This window comes from Zalophus californianus, chromosome 9 (assembly GCF_009762305.2).
Source record: "Zalophus californianus isolate mZalCal1 chromosome 9, mZalCal1.pri.v2, whole genome shotgun sequence".
NCBI lineage: Eukaryota > Metazoa > Chordata > Mammalia > Carnivora > Otariidae > Zalophus > Zalophus californianus.
Genome location: NC_045603.1, coordinates 88,275,108 through 88,297,574, shown reverse-complemented (window position 1 = coordinate 88,297,574; position 22,467 = coordinate 88,275,108). Strand labels below are relative to the sequence as shown.

At 34.5% G+C, this 22,467-nt stretch overlaps 1 protein-coding gene across 1 annotated transcript in view; it reads left to right on the top strand.

The window, feature by feature from the left end:
- The first annotated feature begins 9,724 nt into the window (after positions 1 to 9,724).
- Positions 9,725 to 22,467, top strand: part of PIK3C2G (phosphatidylinositol-4-phosphate 3-kinase catalytic subunit type 2 gamma) — a 382,139-nt gene continuing 369,396 nt past the window's right edge. The window contains exon 1 of the mRNA XM_027593856.1: positions 9,725 to 9,836. The gene's annotated coding sequence lies outside the window, so the exon portion shown is untranslated. The remainder of the gene's footprint in view (positions 9,837 to 22,467) is intronic.

Here is a 22,467-nt window from a genome sequence, read left to right as displayed (position 1 = left end):
GCAGAGAGTCTGCTTCTCCCTCAGACCCTCCCCCCCATGCTCTCTCTCTCTATCTCATTCTCTCTCTCAAATAAATAAATAAAATCTTTCAAAAAAAAAGAAAGTAAGTAAGAAGAGATATAAAAAGAATTTCGTCTTTAGAGAAGAATTCCATTAATTCTTGAATTTTCTAAGAAGAGTTCTTAGAAATATCTTTGTCTAGTGAAAAGGTATGTGGCATTATGGAAGTAATATAGTTTGGCTATAGTAAACTGATCCATTTTCTATGAGGGACAAATTGGGAACATTTGTCATCCTGCTGAGACTGCAAATATTTCCAACACATTTATTTTTATTGGCAATAAGAATTTATTCAGTGGTCAAAGTCAAACTATATTTAGAATGTCAAAGTCCATTTACACAGTCAACTAATAATTTTCTGAAATAATTGTAGGTTTTAGTCATACTCATCTATGTCCTGAGAGCTATTCGTCTGAGTACGATTGTTTACCAGTTAGTATACAAACCACAAATGCATCTCTTATATAACTGTAAGTATGTGACAATAGTACAGGCTGCCTAAAGCATGTTTCAAACACATCATGTAAAATGTATTTAGTGCAGCACTTCTATCACAAATGCATTAATGAGTGTCACTCTTACTTTTTTGGAATTTTAAGGTGCTCCATAGTTTACCTGTTGAGGTCAAGAACAGATACCTGACTTATATATTTGAATATTTATGCTATTATATTAAATCTATTTTTTCTTGAATATGCAACAAAAATGTTTTATCCAAAATATTTAATCCAAAATCAATTTAACGCAAAAATGGATTATTCAAAAAGTAATCATCCTTTGGTCTTGGTTAAATTATAACTTCTCTGCAGCCTCAATCCACAAAGCATTATAGAAATATATATACCACATTCATTTACAGGGATTTGTGAGGATGTTTGCAAATTAAACCAGCAATTTATCTTAACGGAAAAAGACTGAGCATACCAAAATTACATGTGATGTTTTAGCAATACTATCTCTACTAATAATCCATCCCTGAATGTAATAAACTCTCTTCAATTATTTTAAAATATGTAAATTAAATTTATTTTTCTTTAAATTTGTCTTAAAATAGAGTTTAGAGTTGTTCCCAGTTAAAAAGCTATGAAACAACTCTTTCAAATATTAACATTTGGATTTAAGTAAACCAAATATTCGGTTCAAATCGATGTTTCCAGTTCTTAGGCAAATATCAACCAAGACAGGATGTCAGAAAAAAAATGTAAGTAAAAATTAACCTGATTATGGGGCTTTCAGTTCTGGCTGCAATGAGTAATGTGTATCAGATTTAAAATTCTGCTGCAAATAACTACAAAACTGGACAAAATTGGAAAACAGAGAACTCAGGGTTGTGATCAATGAGAGAAAGAAAACACGGAAAATGAGCTCTAAGTTCATCCTGGGCTTTCTGCTAGGGATTACTTTCCATTTTAAGAAGTGGAGCTCAGACACAGAACAGCAATCTCCCTGAGGAGAAGGAACAAAGATTGGAGTTCTGCACCACCAAAGTACCTGTTATTTGCAGGGAAGGGTCCCAGAAAGAAGGCAGCTGGACAGAGAACTGCACAAATCTGGGTAAGAGTCACCTTGCAAATTCTTTGTGCAAATTCTTTGTGCAAATTCTAAGCTGTGCATGTGTAGAGAGAGTCTCCATAGGCATGGCACACTGTTCTGGAGATCTATAAATCCATCTGAGAGTCTGGGCATGGCAGTACTAGAATATATCATAGACTTCACCAGCCAGAAAGGAGAGACTGTGTTGAACATCCTAGTATTTAAGTCAAAAATCCAGAATTGCCAGGCTTCGTGCAATGCTGGTCTATCCCTGTATTGTAATTAAGCTCAAAATGATCCAGTTGAAACTCTAGTAGTAAAGTCACTTGCCTGCTAGGGCAAAATTAAAGACCTTTCACAGTCTTCTGAATCCAGAAGATCTATAAAGGTGGGAAAAATCGAAGGTGATAGACTTTAGGACAGTAATTGCATCTGAGAGGAGAGGTGCGATTGTTTTGGAAGGGGTCTGATGCAACTTTCCCTGGGATGATGGAACTGTCCTATATTTTGACAGAGCTCTGAGTGAGGTCTATGCATTCTTCCAAACATCCAACTGTGCATGTAAGATCTATACATTTCACTGTATATAAATTACGTCTCCAAAAAAAGAGAGATTACATTCAAACAAGATAACAGGAAAAAAGGGAGGTGCATTTTAAAAAGTCGTGCTAAGTTTTTTTATGGAATGGAAGAGGAGTTTCCTTCCTTACTGTATTCATTTTGGCTCCAAAAGGCAACAAAATGAAAAAAGAAATAAAAGTCAATTTTTTAAAACTTTTTTTAAACAAATGTATGTGGTTAGTAGAAATAATACAAAAAGGCACAGAAGCAGGTTCAAGATCTATTGACAATAAATTCTTAAAATAAATGTATTGGTGCTTATTATGTTCAAAAAGCAAGAGAATGTGAATAAAATGCAAGACAGTAAAAATGCATATATACACATCATAATATAAGGCAGAAAGTAATAAATGCCTCAAAAGTTGGTGAGATAAAGAACAATGCAATTTTAGAAGAAAAAGAGATGTTAAGAAGGATTTTATCTGGATAAATTAAACCCAAAAAGGTGAACACAGACTCAAAAGTAACTTAGCCATCTTGTTGCCAGGGACACTGTACTTTGTAGCTGGAGTGCAATGATATCCTCGAAGGCCTAAAAGTATTCATGTATTTCCCAAATGCCCAAAATATAATTCCAGTATGATTATCACTATCCTTTATGTTCAAATTCTAATTATCTATGGTAAGGTAAAATATAACCATTAGTAAATAACATCAGCCCAAACCAATCTGGTGACTTCAACTAATTTCCTTTTACTTTCAGGAGAACAGTTAGCCAAATATTTTCTTCTGATCTCTACTCCTCAAGCTTCATATTTCAGCTTTGCTCTCACCCTGGCAACTCTATTAGCCATAAGGCAGTGAGAATTTTCTCAGGTTGCTCCAAAGAGACATACCTGAGTAAGAGAGAAAAAAAAAATGCATTTAGCCCTTTGGTCTTGGATTTGAGAAACACAAGCTTTGGGATAAAGGAGGAATACACTTTTAGTTTTGTTTTTATTTTCTTAAAAATGTAGAAAAATTTGGGATGCCTGGGTGGCTCAGTCGGTTAAGCGTCTGCCTTCGGCTCAGATCATGATCCCAGGGTCCTGGGATTGAGTCCTGCATCGGGCTCCTTGCTCAGCAGGGAGCCTGCTTCTCCCTCTCCTTCTGCATGCCACTCCCCCTGCTTATGCTCCTGCTCTCTCTCTCTCTCTGTCAAATAAATAATCTTTTAAAAAAATGTAGAAAAATTTAATCACGATGTCTTATGCAAAAACAAATCTGAATTCCTTTTAAAATCAATCCTGTGTTTCGTTTTGTGCACTCTGTACTCTGAACATTAATTTTACACACAATGATCTAAGAGAGTTTTCAGTTGTTATTAAGCTTTAATTAATTTTTTTCAGAATGGAAATTAGACTTAATTAGATATTAGAATTAGTTTAATGATTACTGGCATCAATATTCAGTGGAAAAATTTTTAATGCCAATATTCTCTGAAAATAATTATTGGACAACAATTAAATTTTTATTCTAAATTTGTGGAATATAAATATTTGTACTATTCTTATTTTGAACATGCACCCAGCCAGGAATAGTCAGTTTGAATCTTTGACTTAATTTTTGTGAGTAATGCAAGTAAAATTTTAAGAAAAATAATCATTTGAATTTGTGTATACTATAGTAGTTAACATAGTTTTAATTTAAATTCTGCAACAAAGATGCCCAAAATATAGCAGTGTAAACAAGACAGAATTTTCTCTTTCGTGTTTTCTCTCTCTTCTTTATATCTAAGGTAAGGATAAGAACCAGCAATTCAGGGGCACCTGGGTGGCTCAGTAGGTTAAGCATCTGGCTCTTGGTTTTGGCTCAGGTCATGATCTCGGGGTCGTTTGACTGAGCCCCACGTTGGGCTCCATACTTGGTGGAGAGTCTGCTTAAGATTCTCTCTCTCCTTCCCCCTCCCTCTGCCCCTGCCCCACACTCTCTCTCTCTCTAAATAAAATAAATAAAATCTTTTAAAAACAACAACAACAAATAGCAATTTAGCTTTACCTTCCTCAGCACAAGGTATCCCTTTCCAAGGTGGCTACTCTATTCATCACCATCTCCCAGGAGTGTGTGTGGAGGGGAGTGGGGAAGAGCAGATGGGAGAATGAGTATACAGTCCTTTTAAGGGCACAGCTGGAAGACTCACACATCACTTCTTTTCACATTTCACTGAGAACTAGTAACTTGCCCACATCTCATTGAAAGGGGGGCTGGGAAGTGTGGCCTTTGAGTGGGTGGCTATTACTATAAGGAGGAGAAAGGATATAACTTGCAGCCTGCCACCAAATTTCCAGGTGTACAACTTCATTCCGTATCTCTGTGCCCTCTACACACATGTACACATCCAATAGTATAACGTTGCATTCAAAAAACAGAAGAGCACAGTGTTGGAGGTACAGTGGTGAGCATAGATAGCTGCCTTCTAAAACAATGAAGAATAGGAAAAACACAACTTCCATTTTTCAAAGCGATGGTCAAACCCTACTGGATAGGAATTTCAAACATTCCCTGTGTGGCAGCAAAATTATCAGAATAAATCCTGATTATATTTTGTGGGAGGAATTCTTTCACCCCTTGTCATTTATGGTTCCTTTTTTTTACTATGGGATATTTTTTTACTATGGGATATTTATCCACTATTTCTATTGCCGTAGGGACTGGTTTTCTTGTGACCATCCTGATTTATATGCATTGCCCTGATATAATATTGAATGAATGAATTCGTTGTTCTGAATGTGTCCCTTTCACTCTCAAAAGAATTTGATGACCCTAGAATTATCTCCTTCCTTACAAGAGAACTGGATGCTATTCCATCAGGGACTGCCCACGTTCTATGGCCTATATTCTGCAAAGCCACTTTGGGAGGCTTCTGAAATTGCTTTAAAGGTCAAACACACATTGGCTTTTACAAATCAATACAATCCCTAAAAAACTTAGTAAGCTTTTGGTCTAGTTACTGACCATCAGATCCACAGGCAAATAACCATCACCAAAGATCTAATCTAGACAAGGTTTTTATGCTTGCAGACTACCTTCCTATATTTACTGGTTTCTTTGCTCAGCACATTTCTGCTTCCCTTCAATTTAATGGTGTCTACTTTGAAACTATCTGAAAATATTAGTTTAGATAGGAAAGCATCACCCTTAATCCAACCTTTGAAACTAGAATGGACCCCAATTGACCAAGAAGTTTTAATGTGGGCACTGGAGGCCTATTTACTGTTAAAGCGGCTTCTTTAAAATCCCCTCTTATAACCAGCCCAAGTATGTCTTGTCATAGAACTTTGCACAACAAGAAACAGCCAACATATCTAAACGGTCTGTGTTTTTCAATGTTCTGAGTTCTCCCAAACAGTTCGCGGAGGTTACGTACGTTTTCTTTCAGCAAGTAGTCTACCTTTGTTAAGGATGACAAGTGACAGTTTTACCCAATGTTGTATAATGCTGTCATTGGGCTGTTGTAAAACGCTGTATTCCAGCCTGCAATATATGTGCTCTTGCCTCCCACTACCTGTTAGACCAAGGCCTCATTTTTTTTTTTTTTTTAGTATGGTAGAGTCCCACTTCTAGTAACCAAGTTATGTTTTATTTAAGATTAAGATGCCATTAGAAAGAGACTAAAATCCAGCATTTTAAAGATTTTATTGATTTATTTGAGAGAGAGCTAGCGAGAGACAGAGCACAAGAGGGAGGAGGGAGAAGCAGGCTCCTCGCCAAGCAGGGAGTCTGATGTGGGGTTCGATCCTAGGACCCTGGGATCATAACCTGAGCTGAAGGAAGGCGCTTAACCGACTGAGCCACCCAGATGCCCCCCAGCATTTTAAATAAGATAGATGTATGTCTCATAAAATAATACAGAGCAATCTACCATTCTCAACGTGTAACTTCCATCTCTAGATTCAGGGAAGTGGTGCAACTTTTGCCTTCATATAGTGATCAGTAAGAGGGAAAGGTGCCAGAATATTGCATGCTGTATCATTTTAAGGACAAAACCCAGAAGTATCAAATCTAACGTCTGTTTAAATTCCATTATCTAGAACTTAGACACATGGTCATACCTTTCAGTAAGGGAGGCTGAGAAAGGCACTCTTTAATGGAATAGATATGTGACCCATCGAAACTATATTATGGAAAGAGATGAAGAACAGATATGGGGCAACAACTCATAGTCTGACATGCTATTGTGTTATTCAGAAACAAATCTAAATACTTAAAGCAGGGAAGAAAAACATAATTCAGAGAATACAGTACTTTCAAAAAATGATGAAAGGAAGAGCCAAAGCTGTGGGCTCTAAACTGGAAAAGAATACTCCAGAACAGACATATCCAGGAATCGAGGCCACCACTCTAACGACTGAGTACAAACATTCCACTTTAAAAGCAACCCCTTAAACAGAAAACTGGGAATTAGCTGTCACCATTACTTTTGCCATAGCTGCCTCCCAATGCCCAGGGAAGGAGGGAGGAGTATTGCTTTGGAAACCATGAACTTGCTTGGCAGTAGAAAAGAAACTCCAAAGCAACACAAAAATTCCTTGCTTTCACCTTTTAAAATGTGTTTCAATACATCTTATTGGTAGAACCCGACTCCTGGGAAGTGTCACTTTAAGCTTTTCAGAATCTGCAGGCAGACATGTACAGAAGGAAAAAGGTTGGAATGGTATTTAGTGAACCAATCCACAGCATTTGCCAGTGCTACTAATGAACAATGAGCACCCCAGGAGAACAGATATTATTAAAATACTGTTTTATTTCAAATGAATACTCTTTAATGAACCTTCCATTTGTCTTTATTCTTTAGTAATTAAATAATCCTTTAGAATAAAACAATTGGATTAATTTCACTAAGAATGTCAAAAACATAGTTTGTATAAGGTTTGGAAATATCAATATCAATTTCTTGCTCCTTTACACTAGACTTTAAACAAATACTACTTTTGAAGGTCTGAAAGGTCTATCTTTACAAGGACTTCATACTCTATTGATACACTTTTTCCTTAAGCCCCAGGCTAAAGTGAATGAAAGAACAAGCAATTTGCTTTTCATATAGCAGCAATGCAATTAGCACTTAATTTCAAAATGACTTGATCAGGACATTTCTTTTCTTTGTCGGTTTCCTAATATTTGAAGTAGGAATATACAAATAACTTTATCATCTCTGCAACTGCCTTCAGTTGTTTTTCAATGAGGTACTAACTGGGTTCAGATCATCATACTAGGTAGTGCTGGGGGAAGGAAATGTAAGCTGCATGATAAGAGGGACCTTGCCAGTTTATCAGACTACACCCAGAACCAAGCAGGTGGTAGGCACCTAGTAGATACCCTATCAGAATGATTGACTTAATAAGTGAGGTCCTATTTTCAAAAGGATTTATGCAAATAATATTAAGAGGAATGGGTGTAGGGAAATTGCTGAGCATATATGAAACTTGAATGTTGCCAGTCTCACGGTTGTGAATTATAATGCTCCATATCAAAATTTCAAGATTACTCTTAAATTCTATCTTATTGTTAAAGCCTAGGTTGAAGAATCTTTCCCAGGTTTGAGGCAAGACTACAGGCTGCCTAGCAAGGATACTTATAGAACCTATCTTGGAATGTGTTTTCTAAAAATTAAGGCATTTAAAAAATAAAAAATTAAAATTAAGGCATTTTGAACAAATAAATTATATTTACTTTACAGTGGGAGGAAATAAACGTATGTAGAAAAAAGTTTGTATGTACTTGGACATTAATTTCTTAATGCCATGAGCAGGAAAGTTTTAGGAGTCTACCCACCAAAACACTGAAAACTCTTGTTTCCAACACTTTTTAGTTTTGCCTTTTATAATAAAAAGCATAGATAAGATAACCTAAAGTAATATTAACACAACACACAGGAAATGGAAGAAACTGATACTGTAAAGATTGCCTTTTTCCCAAAAGACTTGCAATTTCAGCATTGACGGCTAGTCATTTTGTCTTAAATGTTTTGCCTGAAAAATGAGAAACTTTTCGGTAAGAGACAAAGTTTTGCCTGTTTAAGTAGTAGGCATAGAACAAAACCATGAGAAAGTGAATTATAGAAATAGCACAATTGTCCATCGGATTTTATTTTTAATTAAAAGTTCTACTGAAATAGGTAAGCATACATATTAAGGAAATAGATGGTATTGAAGGGCGTATTTTCAAAGAAAACAAAGTACAAGGTACATTTCAGTACCCGTTCTTGTTAACAAATAATAGCTATCAAACCATGTTAACCTTAATCTTTCAGTTCCTCCAAGATTAGATTGTTCCTTTTCAAAACAATTCAGCTCTCTCAGCCTCTCCTCAAATGTACACAAGTATACTATAACAGGATAAGAGATTTGTAGGTCCAAAAAAGTGCCCAATTTTTCAAGGGAGTATTTTCCTAAAAATTAGTGGCCCATTGTAGGAATTAGTGTAAGGAGATAATGAGTGCTTAGCATAAATGTATTAAGGAAAGATCATTACATGTAAAGCTATTTTTAAACCCCTCTACCTCTCCAGAGTCTCAAAGTTCAGAATTGCAATCTAGGTTATGATTAAAATATAAAGGTGCGACCATTTTTGCTTTCCATTTCCAGGCGAAACTTCTACTTTGTCTTAATCTCTGAGGGAAGGATGTACATTTTGAGCCTTTGATATTATAAATATCTTTTCATAAGCAGCACTGAGAGTGAATTAAATTCACAATTTTCTGTTCTCTATCTTTCCATCAAAAAAATCCAGTCTTAAAAAAACTAATATAAAATTAAAAGAAAGGAAAAAGAAAACAAGAAAAAAGCGAGATTCCTATGATTATATTTTGGTAACAAAAAAATTGACCCAACATATTTTTGTTGCTAAAACTTTCTCCAATAAAGCAAGCATGCTTCTGGCTGAACCTTGTTCCTGGATCCAATTAGATAATTTTATGGGCTGCCACAAAATTTCCACTCATTGCTCATTTTCAACAACAGTATACCAAAATGAGAACAACAAACTACCCATATCTATTTTCTTGTTAGCCTTCTAACTATTCCTTTTTATTTCTGTTTCTTTGAAATATGATTAGATAAATAAGAAATATCTTAAAGATCGAAATTTACAGTGGTCCTGAGGTTGAGAAAACAAAATGGACATTTTCCTAAACTTGAAAAAAAGAACATATTAAATAAAGAAAATAACTTGATAGTCAAACTCACAGAATGGCTAGACTAGCATTTTCAAGTGTTCACTTCTGCTTCTACGAATTGAAACCACTTGTTCCTGTCCCCATCCACCCCTGCATTCAAATGCATAGTAATATGACCAAAAACACGGAGGAGAAATATGCTCACCTTACCCACTTTTTTAAAAAATATATTCTTGTTTGCATGTTGCTGTTTGGCACAAATTCTGTTTAGCACAGAGAAGCTAATTCCTTGTTAAGTTTTGTGCTTAAATCCTGTATTCATTATGTAAACTCCTTTTTTTCCATATAGCCCTCCAGGCTTTGATGAAAAATAGATTCCTAAACAAGCCAAACCTGCCAAACAGGAATAAAAGCTTTCAGTGGAAGCATAATGTTCCCTTGAAACAGAAGTGTTTTAGCTTGTACGAGCATATTTCACTCTTGAAAAGAAATGAGATCATGTTTCATTTCAGGAAGATGTACGCTTCAGGTAAGACACTGAAACAAGTAAACTTCCTGTTCTTAACCAAATACATAGAAGAGTATTTGAATTCCAAAGTATTGTTGAGGGAAAGTAGCTCCTTAATCATATTGTAAAACGTAAATGGTAGAGGAGTTTAAAATCTGAGTAAGTTTGTAAATATTCTCCAGATGAACTGATTATGCCTCGATTATCCCTTTTCTCCCGCGCTCCCTCTTTCCCTCCCTCTCTTCGGCTGACCCCGTAGATATCATATCCTTTATGTCATCTCCTAACTGCTCACTTTTATGCCCATCAGAGTCTTGAGCCAATTTCAGTCATGTCTGCTGGTAGATTTTTTTTTCTTTGTGCACTTTTTCTTCAGTATCTTGAAGCTGGTGCCAGTAGGCTATAGACTGCATGCTGATGATGACTCCAAAAGGATTTTCTTATTAAAGGAAGGGTGGATATTCTTAACATATGGGCTTCGTACTGACTGGAGAAAAGCAGCTGGTTTCCTTCTGTTCTGTCTCCAGGCTGGGCTCCTGCCTTGTCCTACCTGCTTGCCGCTGTACTGGCAGCTCATTGAAGGCCAACGGGAACCCATATGTGTCCCAATCATCCCATTACTTTCTTAACCTGGCAAACAAATAGATTTCTGGTACTTAGGATTAAAGACAGAAATGACATGCTCTACTTTAAAAAAGTAATTATACTATGTAACTTGTGTATAGTGTCAAACTTTTTAAGTACATTATCTAATATACTGTATATCAGGTAACAGCAGAAAGGTTAAAGAAACCATGTCACTTACGTAATGAATAACGTCACCTAGGTCATTAGCAACGTCATCAAGAGCTCGGATTTGAATCCAGATTTTCTTGTTCCAACTCAAGGGCTCTTTCCATGACATGCAACTCCTATTCCATATATGTCTACTTGCCATCTGGTCCACACAGAAAGTAAGTCTGTGAATTGAGCATCAGGAAATAGTACCAGGACTGAGATGGCAAACAAGACGGCTACAGCCAGCTTCTATGCAAAAAGATCACGTTAAGCAAATGAGTTAACTGATTCATTGAATGAACACGCTCATTTGTTGCCAGTGTCAGCCTCCAGGCCATGATTTCACTTTTTTTCCCTCTCAGAGCTGGGATCATTTTCTCCGTGAGGAAGCCCTCTTCAAGTAAGCAAACAGAACAGTATAATTCTCTTGGATCTTAGAAAGAAAAAGTGATATAGTAGTCATTTCCTATCTAGAAATATATTGCATTGGATGTCTAATTAAATTATTAGTTTCTTTTCCAAATTTATGATCCGGTGAAATGATATACTGATAATCATAGCAAAAAATGAATCCTTATAATTATTTAGGCATAAATCTATTTCTTATCAGCTCTTAGTAATAGTCCTTTAATGATACAATTTGTCCATTTTTAAGTTATTAGTTATTTTTCTGTTGGATGGAATATTTTCAAGAATTATTTTCTGCTACAAGAATAAGGATGATGTGTATCTTTGAAGGTCTGACTTAACACAAACATGTTTCTTTTCTTGACGACTTTATTTTGTATTTCTAAATATTTTCCTTTTTATTGTGATTTTTTTCTTCTTGAGTTATTTAGAAATGTTTTGAAGTTGAATATTTATGAGTTATTTTGTAAATTTTCTTCTTTTTATTGATATTTAACTATATACTGGGGTCAGAAAGAATAGTCTATGTAATATTGACTTTGAATTATGTTAAAAGTCACAGAATATATGGTCAAGTTCCATAAGCAATGCTTGTCCTTGAAAAGAATGTGTAATTTCCATTAATTGAATGCAATATTCTACATATGTCCATTACATCAAGCTTGTTGTTTTTTCAACTCTTCTACATGCCTAATGAGATTTTATCTAATTGATCTATAAATCTTGTGAGATTTCTATGCAATCCTTTCATTATGAAAGTAGATTTGTCTGTTTCTCTTGTAGCACTATAATGTGTAATGGCATGAATTCTGAGGGAATTGCTTCTAGTATATACACATTTCAGATATCTACAAGGTGAATTGAATCTTTTAGTTCTATAAAGTGCTTCTTTTCTCCTCCAGACGTGTTTTTTGCACGTAGGTCTGTTTGGGCTCTTTTTAACATAATGACACCAGTTTTCTGTTGTTATGTTTGCCTTGGATATGTTTTCCTGTCCTTTTCATTTTAAGCAATCCTTATTTTTGCATATCTAGTATGTCTCCATACAACTGATGGGCTTTTTTCTTTTTTAATACAATGTCACAATCTAGAGATTTTACAAAATATATTCAGACCGTTTATATTTATGTGTCTCTGACACACACTTTTTTATTTCTACTGTTTTAGAGAAGGCTTCTATTTGTACAATTTTCTGTATTTTTCTGACACCATTGGACCTCCTTCCAAATTGATCAAGGATTGTTGTTGTTGTTACTGCTTTCATTTCCTTTTCTTTCTGCTGTAGAAAGATATACCCTCTGCTATCTTAGTGGTTACATCTAAAAATTTAACATGCATTCTTGAAACTTCTAAAGTTATGTATATCTGTACTTCCTCCTGGACAATACAAAGAACTTTTAAAATTTGGATCACCCAACCCAGACTTATATAGCCTTGTGGTCTAGTACTTAATTATATCTAATTTATTTTAATCTCCAAATTAACAATTATTATTGTTTATACAGCCAATGTTAGTTTAGAATAGTTCACATATTTACTACAATTTTACTCATCATTCTTTATGAGAACATGTTTTCATCTTGTTCTACTTCTTGAAAGAGAGTTTTGCTGAGTATTGATCGACTGATGTTCCTCATCTGATTTTTTTCACCAGCATTGTTGGCTCTCCCTTTTGTTGTGATATTTTTGCTTAGGTTGCATTCTGATTACTTTCTTATAATTGTGCATCTTTGAATAGGAGTGATTTTTTTCTGAGACAGCTCCTTCTTGAAAGACTGTGTATGAAGGAAACTAGGGAAATTAGCTAAGTGAGCACACAGCTTGGATTCAGATCTGTTGTCCAAAACATTTTCTCATCAACACTCTACCTTTTGGGTAAATATTCTCCAAGACAGAAAGACATCTACCTGGCCCAACAGTGAAGGCTGGAATGTATGACCAGATGGGCCATGACAAGGTATTTGTCTTCAGCTAATTAAAACCAGTGTCACTTTTGTTCTCCTCTACCTTTTGAGACTAATAGCCCGTTCTCTAAAATCATGCATGGGATGTCTGCATGCTTGCTTACTCGGCAACTCTGTTCTTCAATTATTTGGAGAATTCTCTTTCTTAGAGTCTTCATGTTGATATTTTCCTCCCACAGTATTGAAATAATTCTATAACATCAGATTGGTTATTTATTCATTGTGTGTTTGTGTGTGTGAATGTGTGCATGTGTGCATGTCCATATGTTTGCATATACACATGCATGGCAATGTATTCAAACTTTAAGAAGAAAATGTTTATCCAGAGAAATCAGTGATATGTGTATTTTCTTTTTATCTGTACTCTGATCAATTATGTTCTGATTGAATCCCCTCAGAGATGTCCTATTTTCTAGTCCTCAATGAGCTTTCGATTTATCCAAGTCTAAGGAACTAAAAATAATTCCACACACCCATACCTAGCTTCAGATTATCTGAATACATTATTACACACACATACATGCTTGCACACATGCACACACACACACTCAAACACATACATCCTCAGGAAAAAAACTGTCTGGAGGTTTTTAGTCCTTTTTCAAACTTACAGTGATGTTTATACAAGAACACTATGCTCTTTGATGTAATTCACCATTGTTAGCCACCCCCTACTACTACCTTACTTTAGAGCTCATTATTTTCACTTGGTTGGAGTTTCAGAATTGAAGAAGGGAAAAAAAAAAAACCTTCTTTTTGTACCATGCATATAGCATTCAAAATTACTTTTTTAGATCATTCTCAGGATTTTCAGCACCATAAAAGGAAGACCATGGTCTTATCTCTATCCAAGGTCATATCTCCAGTGTCTACCATAGTGACAGGCATAGAACAGGTGTTCAATATACTTTCATTTTGTGAATAAAAAGACATAAATACTGATTGCCTCAAAGAGCAGAACCCACACAACACAGGCATAATCTTTTTCTGATCTTTGACAAAGAACAGGATAGAGGCCTTCCCTATGCCTTTCCAACAACTTACCTTAATTTTCCTTTTTACTAAGTGTTCACATATCTGGCCTTTTTGGTGGTAAAGCAATCCACTTTAGTAAATTGTCATTTTATTATTTGTGTTAATTTTCATGAATTCATGTCAATTTCCAGTTACTTTGCCAACTACCTATCTTTGCTATTTCAAATTATTTTTAAACCTTTACTTGAGAGTTACCAAATAGTTTTCTATTGCTAAGTATAGCATATGAAGACTACATATACTATTCCTTAAAATCACAAAACCGTAAGTAGTGTCCAAAATAAAAAACAAGACTAAAAATCTTCCTGATATGTATTTTAAAAGTACAGTACTTAGCTTGCTAATTCTTATACAATACGATGCAATTATTTTTTTACCTCATGCTTTAAGTTTATGTTACTACCAATCAATAATTTTTTATAATATTAGTTGTCCAAAAGATGATATCAAAATCACTAACATCAAGAGTGGGTTTTTTAAGTTAATCTCTTAAAATATAATAATCCTTCTTTCTAATTCTTAAGGGTTGATTCTAAATCTTCCATTTCCTAGCTATATAAGCTCCTAAAGATGCTTACATGCTTTATGCCTCAATTTCTTCTAAAATGAAGAAATTGATAATGCCCATTCAAACAACCGTCATGAAGCTTAAGTTTCGTATTAGGATTAAATAAGTTAAAAACAGAAAGCACTTAGAATAATGCTTGCACATTCTAAGTTATCACTTAACAGATGTTTGTAATGGTTGTAATCATTATATTTTTTTCTTCCTAAGCTGCATGTTCCAGAATATATTCTGACAATCTTCCAGAAAATATTAATGAGTGTGGCTAGAAGGGGTATGGCCATGTCTGGGTTTTCATTCTCCTGTTAACAGAACATATAGTTAGGCTCATGGTCCAGTCTGGGCTAATCCTAGTACTTCACTCTCTGCCTACCACTGACCGCTGGGATTTCCCCAAAAGACGTGTGTATTATCTAAGCCAGCTCAATCAGATTCCTGCTCTAAACTTTTAAACTGATGTCATTTACTGCACAGGAAAAACATGCTTCCCAAAAATCTCTACCCATATATCTCATTCAGAAGAAAAACCCAATTTTGCTGTAGTTAATACAGAAGCCAATATATTTAGAGAAAAAGAACTTCAAGAGAGAGAAAGAGAGGCTTAATTGTGACAGTGTTCATGTTCCTAGTTCACATCATATTCCCTATTGCATTTTCTGCCACTTGTGACAGAGGCCTGACCAAAACAAAAGTGCTCTCAAAAAAGTATCTTGAGTAACCCAGTTTTAAAATACTGCAAATTATAACCCTTTCTTGACATTTAACAAGTATTAGTAAAATTTCTTTGAATTTCTACATTAAAACAAACAAAAAAAACATGCTTACCTTAGTGTAAGTCAGCATTTCTCAAACATATTTGGGTGTTTTTTCTTGACAACTTCTTGTAACAAATGACAAATTCATGTTTCATACCACAACCTAGTGTTTCACAGTGGTCTGAGAACCACTGATATGGGATTCTCATGATTCCACATTTTAGATCTATATTCCCTATAAAACTTACTTTACGATTGTAATCCATTTTTAATGGTGTTAAGTTTTTTTATCCAGGTGATTAAGTGTGTCTACCCAGTTACATCTATTAAGCAACCTAGTATTTCTTTCATGTCTACCTTAAACCAAAAATTGATACATGCTAGGGTTGATTCATGAATTTTCTTTTTAGTTTCTTTGATGCATACATCTATAGCTGCTTAGTACATTGTTTTAATTATTGTTTCCTTAAAAATGTGTATTATTTTTCATATGCAAGTCCCTACTAATATTTTTTCCATCCATTTCTTTACAAAAGGGCTTACAATCAGCTTATCAATTTCCCAAATGGTATTGAATTAAATGTATAAATTCTTCCAAACTTTATATTTTAATTTTACCTCTTCTCATCTTGAAATATTGTCTCCACATTTTTAAGGATTTAACACATTCTCCATACATAAGCATATCATTACAAATAATAATAATCTCCTCCTTTCTAATGGTTATACCTTCATCTATCTTATTGCATTGACTATATTTCTAAAATAATTTGACAGAAGAAATAATTTTCTTATTCTTGATTGGAAGGAGAAATTTCATAGTGTTTCTTCATTAAATAAAGTTTGGTTGTTAGTGTATGCAAATTATTTTTATCTGTTTAATTACGTTTTTTTCATTTGTAGTTCACCATTTAAAAAAATCATAAATAGATGAAAATATCAAATCCAAAAATTATTTTTCTGCTATGATTTATTGATGAACTACTTGTTAAAAGATTCAATCTTGGGCAGATTAAAAAAGAAAAATTATAAAGTGTAAATATAAAATTTTCATTAATAAATTAAGTTGGTTACAAAATCCCAGAAGTGTCCATTAATTCACTTTTTAAATAGTGAACACACAGACACTTTTATTTGATACACAAATGCCCACATCTATTACAACTTCTTTAGAAATTACAATAAAATGATCTTGATGCTTTTCGTCCTCTATTGCTTTCTGATACTAGACACCAATATTTACTATCTTGTTTAATTTTGTGTACTTGTGTGTGTGTATGTCTGTGTGCATATGGTATGTGTATATTTGAGTAACATATTTGACAACACTTTTAACTTTGATACTTTTGTGTTTCTGTTGCGAAAATTACACAGTTGAGAATATAATTTTGAATAACGATTTTTAATCCATTAGCTACTTGTATTTACTGTCATTAGAGATGCAATTGATCCTACCTGAGTCATTCTGTTTTCTGTTCTTAACACATATTTTTAATTTCCTATTTCCCCGTTGATTATAATGTAAATGTCATCAAATTTTGATTCTTTTAGCATTCTAGAAACTACGCATGCCATTTGTCTTCAACTAATAAGACTCTGTAATACATAACCTTTACATATATATATATGCTAAAAATATATATGAACTTATTTTTTTCTTTTTTTAATTTTTTTTAGATTTTATTTATTTATTTATTTATTTAGAGCGTGAGTGGGGGTGGTAGGCAGGGGCAGTGGGAGAATGAGAGAGAATCTCAAGCAGTCTCCACACTGAGCACAGAACTCACATGGGACTTGATCTCATGACCCTGAAATCATGACATGAACGGAAACCAAGAGTCAGACGCTCAACCAACTGAGCCACCCTGGCACCCCTGAACTTATTTTTTCTTAATCATCAATAAAAAGAAAACAGCATAATTTTATCCCCTTTCTTCTTATAAAACAGAAAATTAGCATGCCTTTCAGTTTTAGTTGAAAGACTACAATTTTCATCTAGTTTAATACCAAATAATTTTTGAAGTTATATTTAAAATTATTTCTGTAATAATTATTAAGTCTAAGTCAATGTTAACCAATTTTTAAAAAGTTACTCTTAGTTCCTTATTCTTGAATTCTTATTTTGATTAAAATTTTGTTAACTGATGCACCTTTTCCATTAGAAGGGTACAAAGATTTCTGAGCACATACTTACATGCAAATATGTTTTAGCTGGTCTCACAAAATGGAAAATTGAACATTCAAAACTTTGTAACTATGTAGCTGTTGTTCCCTTGTCTTAAAGATGAAATCCATGAATAAGCTAACTTTTTTTTCTCTTTTCTTCCCTCTTCCCACCTCACCTCTTCTTTTCAAAAGTAAATACTTTATTTTTGAAATTTAAGAAGTTTACATATTTTTTCTTAATTTTTCTAGTTGTGTGTGTATGTGTCATATATGTATGCAGGTTTGATATGCATATTCAGAGCTTTACTCAGCCCTTTGATTTACTTTTACAACCTTTAATGTTACCTTTCTATTTGTTTCATTTTATTTTTAGAATTTCAGTATGATGTTAGATGTGCTTACTCTGTTGCAATTGCAATAGCACCGCCCACTCATTTCCACACTAGCTCTTTTTCCTTTGTATTCAAATTTCATTTTCTGTTGTGCCATTTCTGCTTTTATTTATTTTTATTTATATTTATTTATTTATTTATTTTAAGATTTTATTTATTTATTTGTCAGAGAGAGAGAGAGCACAAGCAGGGGAAGCGGCAGTCAGAGGAAGAAGCAGGCTCCCCGCTGACCTAGGAGCCCGATGTGAGACTCAATCCCAGGACCCTGGGATCATGACCTGAGCCGAAGGCAGACGCTTTAACCAACTGAGCCACCCAGGCGCCCCATATTTTTAAATATTTTATTTCATTTGACAGAGAGAGAAAGAGAGAGAGAGCATGAGCTGGGGGAGAGGCAGAGAAAAAGGGAGACACAGATGCAGGGCTCTATCCCAGGACCCCGAGATCATGACCTGAGCAGAAGGCAGACGCTTAACCCACTGAACCACCCAGGCATTCCCCAATTCTGCTTTTAATGGATATTTTAAATGTGTGAGTAAATTTTTAGTTTCTTTACATTTCAACAGCTCATTAAGTTCTGTTTTTATTAACATCTCCCTTTTATCCCATTTCTTCTATATTTTTATCCTGTATTTTATTGCTATATTATTTTGTACTTTATTTTTATATCATATTTAATCAAACACATGGTTCCTTAATTTTATAAAAAACATATAGCTTGGGGCACCCAGGTGGCTCAGTCAGTTAAGTGTCTGACTTTGGCTCAGGTCATGATCTCAAGATTCTGGGATGAGCCCCACATCTGCATCTCCCCACATTGGGCTCCCCACTCAGCAGGAAGTCTGCTTGTAATCCCTCTCTCCCCTTCTGCTCCTCCCCTGCTTGTGCTCTCTCTGTCTCTCTCTCACATAAATATATAAATCTTTAAAATATATATGTAGCCTAAGTTTTTATACAATTTACTTAGGTATACTATAGCATATATTTTTCCAAAGTAATTTTTCCTTTCATGTATTGATTGTTAGTCATTTTACTTCTTACAAAATATTTTCACATCTCCTGTGTTGATTTTTTTTCTCAATTACTCATCTTTTAGGAAATAATGTCTGTAGCTTCTCCTGGTTCCTTTCATTTTTACCTGGTTGCTGTTAAACATGTTTCTTAGGTTTTCAGCTACAGGAACAGTAAATGCGAGCAGACTTAGTTTAATTATGGTCACTAACAGTTCAAATAAATTCTGAACTTCATCTCTCTTGCTTTCTTTGTCTGGTTGACCACTTTGAGAAGGTAGACATATTTCTAGGTAATTCTAATCAATATATAGTCCTTTTGCCAAAAACAGTCTACTTTTGCACTTTCTCATCTCCCATTCCCAGATGTAGTAAACCAATGCTTAGCCACTGTAGACTCCAGATATTTGCATTAATGCAAAATTTAATCTTAGAAAGCATGTAAAAAGGGGTTGATAAAGCAACACTGGCTACAGATATCCTTTTTTGGGTTGGGAGGAAAGTTGATCAGACCCTAGATACAAGTCAGGAAATAGCAGGGAAATGAGTCATCTCCTTACCATTTTTCAGGCTGGCAGATTTATTCTCCTTCAGATAACAAAGTAAGTGTCAGCCATTTTTTTTTTCCCTTCTATTTCAGTTTGATCTACTTTGACTCACATATGGTGAAAACTGGGGTGATCAAATGAATGGTTGTCAGTCTTTTGTGGCTGGTAATGTCATAGTCATACTATGAATATATATAGTTTGGTTTTTAAATTTTTTTAATATAGGATTAATTTTTTAAATCACATACTAACAACCAGATGCCATTCTAAAGAAAATAACTGATCCTGAAACCCCAATTTCTTTTATTATTATTATTCTAAGATTAAGGAACTGAACTCATTTACTAAACTCACGGTCTGTGAACCAATTTTTATTTTGGTAATTTATAAACTTTCAAGGATGTTTTAAAATTTTCTGATTCTGCCTTACTGTTTTTTTTCATTTAACCTTTACATACTGTTAAATAACAAACATTCAACCAAGTAAATTTTAAAGATCTAATTGCTTTATTAAACAATTCATAAATCATCAGCATCCCGTCTAACATAACAGAGGGACATTCTGAGGAGCTGTACACAATGGAAGGTTTTTATAAAAGGAGGATGGAGGAAGAAAGTTATTAGCAAAGGAAAAGGATTGTTTCAAGCAAGGCTGCTTGCTTTGGGGGGAAGGCTAGGGGTCTTATGCAGATTACCTAATCTTCTGTTTGGGGTTGGGAGGAAAGGAGAGGGCTCCAAGCAGACTCATTGGTGCTGATGGAAAAAGTCCTGACTGACCAGTTAAGACCGCATTTCTAGAGGAGATTGAAACTGCAATTATATTAAGTATTAAGCCCTGGTTTGGAAACTAGATCTAAGTAACATCATTTTGGGCCTGTGGTTTTCTTTTAAACAATACTATTTCACTCAACTCTTATACTATGTTGATTTTTAAATGCATTCTTATTGTTGTAGCTCCTATGCAGTGAATAATATTATGTATGCTTTCAGATGTATATTTTAAATAGAACCCACATATTTTAGAGGAACGCCTTGTGGTGTATAAGTTGGTACAATAAACATGTCCGTAGAAGCATTAAAATTACCACTGTATTTATATTATTATGTTTTTTCCTACACTTTTTTTTTTTGAAAGAGAGAAAGCACATGTGCGTGAGGGGGGTGGTGTGGAGGGGCAGAGGGAGAGGGAGAGAGAGAGAATCTTAAGATCTTAAGTAGGCTCCATGTCCAGCATGGAGCCCCATGTGGGGCTCAAACTCAGGACCCTGAGATCATGACCTGAGCCGAAATCAAGAGTTGGATACTTAACTGACTGAGCCACCCAGGTGGCCCTCCTACACTTGGATTTTTAAAAATGTCTAGGATCACTCTTTAATATTCAAATCAAATTCATCATAACAATAACTCTTTCAAAGATTCAGCTGAAATCTAGATTTCTTGAGAATTCATATTATATGCTAAAGATTGTTAATGCTAATATTAAGTAGGTATCTCTTCATACCTGTAATATTTTGAACATTTAATTCACCTGTAAGTCTGAATGTATTTGATTAAAAAAGTGGACATGTTTCTAGCTACTAGAACAATAATAAATACTATGTGGCATGCGTGCCTATGCGCCCATTTCTGCATCCAGGCAAATGGTGGTAATGGGGCATTATTGCTCCCTGAGCTTTGCTCAGCCACACAATTCTTCTCAAACTGTGTCCTGGAAAGCTACTACCATGTAATGAGATTTCATTTGTGAGATAAAACTCTACTGCTTTGGTTTCAGATCCATATTAGAGTTCTCCCAAAGGAAAAATTGTTATTGACTTACTTCTGCTACTTATTTCAAATATTTACAAAAAGGGTAACCTTTTGCATGTATGGAAAATTTTGCTAAGCTATGTTAGTATTTAGCAATGAAACCTAAACTAGATGGAAATAAATATGACAATCAATCAAAATTTTTATATTTATTTAAAAATGCCTAGATTCGTTTTTAAAAAGGTAAAATAGATTTAAAAAATTATATATTGGAGGATATGGTTGAAAGCAATTTGCTTTAATTTCATAGAATTATTTTTAGAGCCTGGAATTGTCCTATTATTGTTTCCCAAGAAAATATTTAAAGGTTAAGTTCCTGGGTCAGATAAAACAAAGTAGTTCAAATGATTTTGGACCAGTATACTATGAAATTTAGCATAGTTATATAACTATTTGTGTTTTTACTCTAATTCTTGGCAGTTTGAAATGACAGAAAACAATCTATTGCTGGTACTTTATAATGAAAATGTATAATGTTTCATAAATATAAATCCTTTTAAAGAATAGTTTCATATTCTAAAAATGTAACGTTGATATGCCTGTAATTGATTACTATAAACATACTAATATATTGTTATTTAAACAATTTCAATATGTTTAAATTAAACAGCTAATTTTAAAAACTAGATCAGAATTAACTAGTGCTTTGTATTCCGTGCCCCCTCAATGTAAGAAGAGTGACAGAAATTCCAAGTTGCAAAATATAGGGGGAAGCACTTTTTTCCAGATGAGATTTAATCTGTACAAGATGTGTTGTTGAATTCTTTAGCTTTCCTCCACTTCCTTTTCCTAAAGGGAAATCTAGCTCTACCCAGGACCTGTTCCTTTGCAGCCCTCCTGTGGAAGCTGTTCCTTCTCCCATGCCCACATACCAAGGAACAGGAGGCAAGGCCAATGTTCATCCAGATTGCTGCCTTACAGGTCCTTCATTTCTAACATTTTATTCTTTTTTTTTTAAAAAAAAGATTTATTTATTTTAGAGAGAGAGCACGTGGGGGTGGGTGGGCGGCGTTAGGGGCAGAGGGAGAGGAAGAGAGGAATTTTAAGCTGACTCCACGCTGAGTTCAGAGCCTGACGCCCTTCATGGAGCTCCATCTCCCGACCCTGAGACCACGACCTGAGCTGAAACCAAGAGTTGGAGGCTCAACCAACTGTGCCACTCAGGTGCCCCTCTAACACTTTATTCTTAAACAACAGTTCATACGTAAACTCTACTCTTCAGA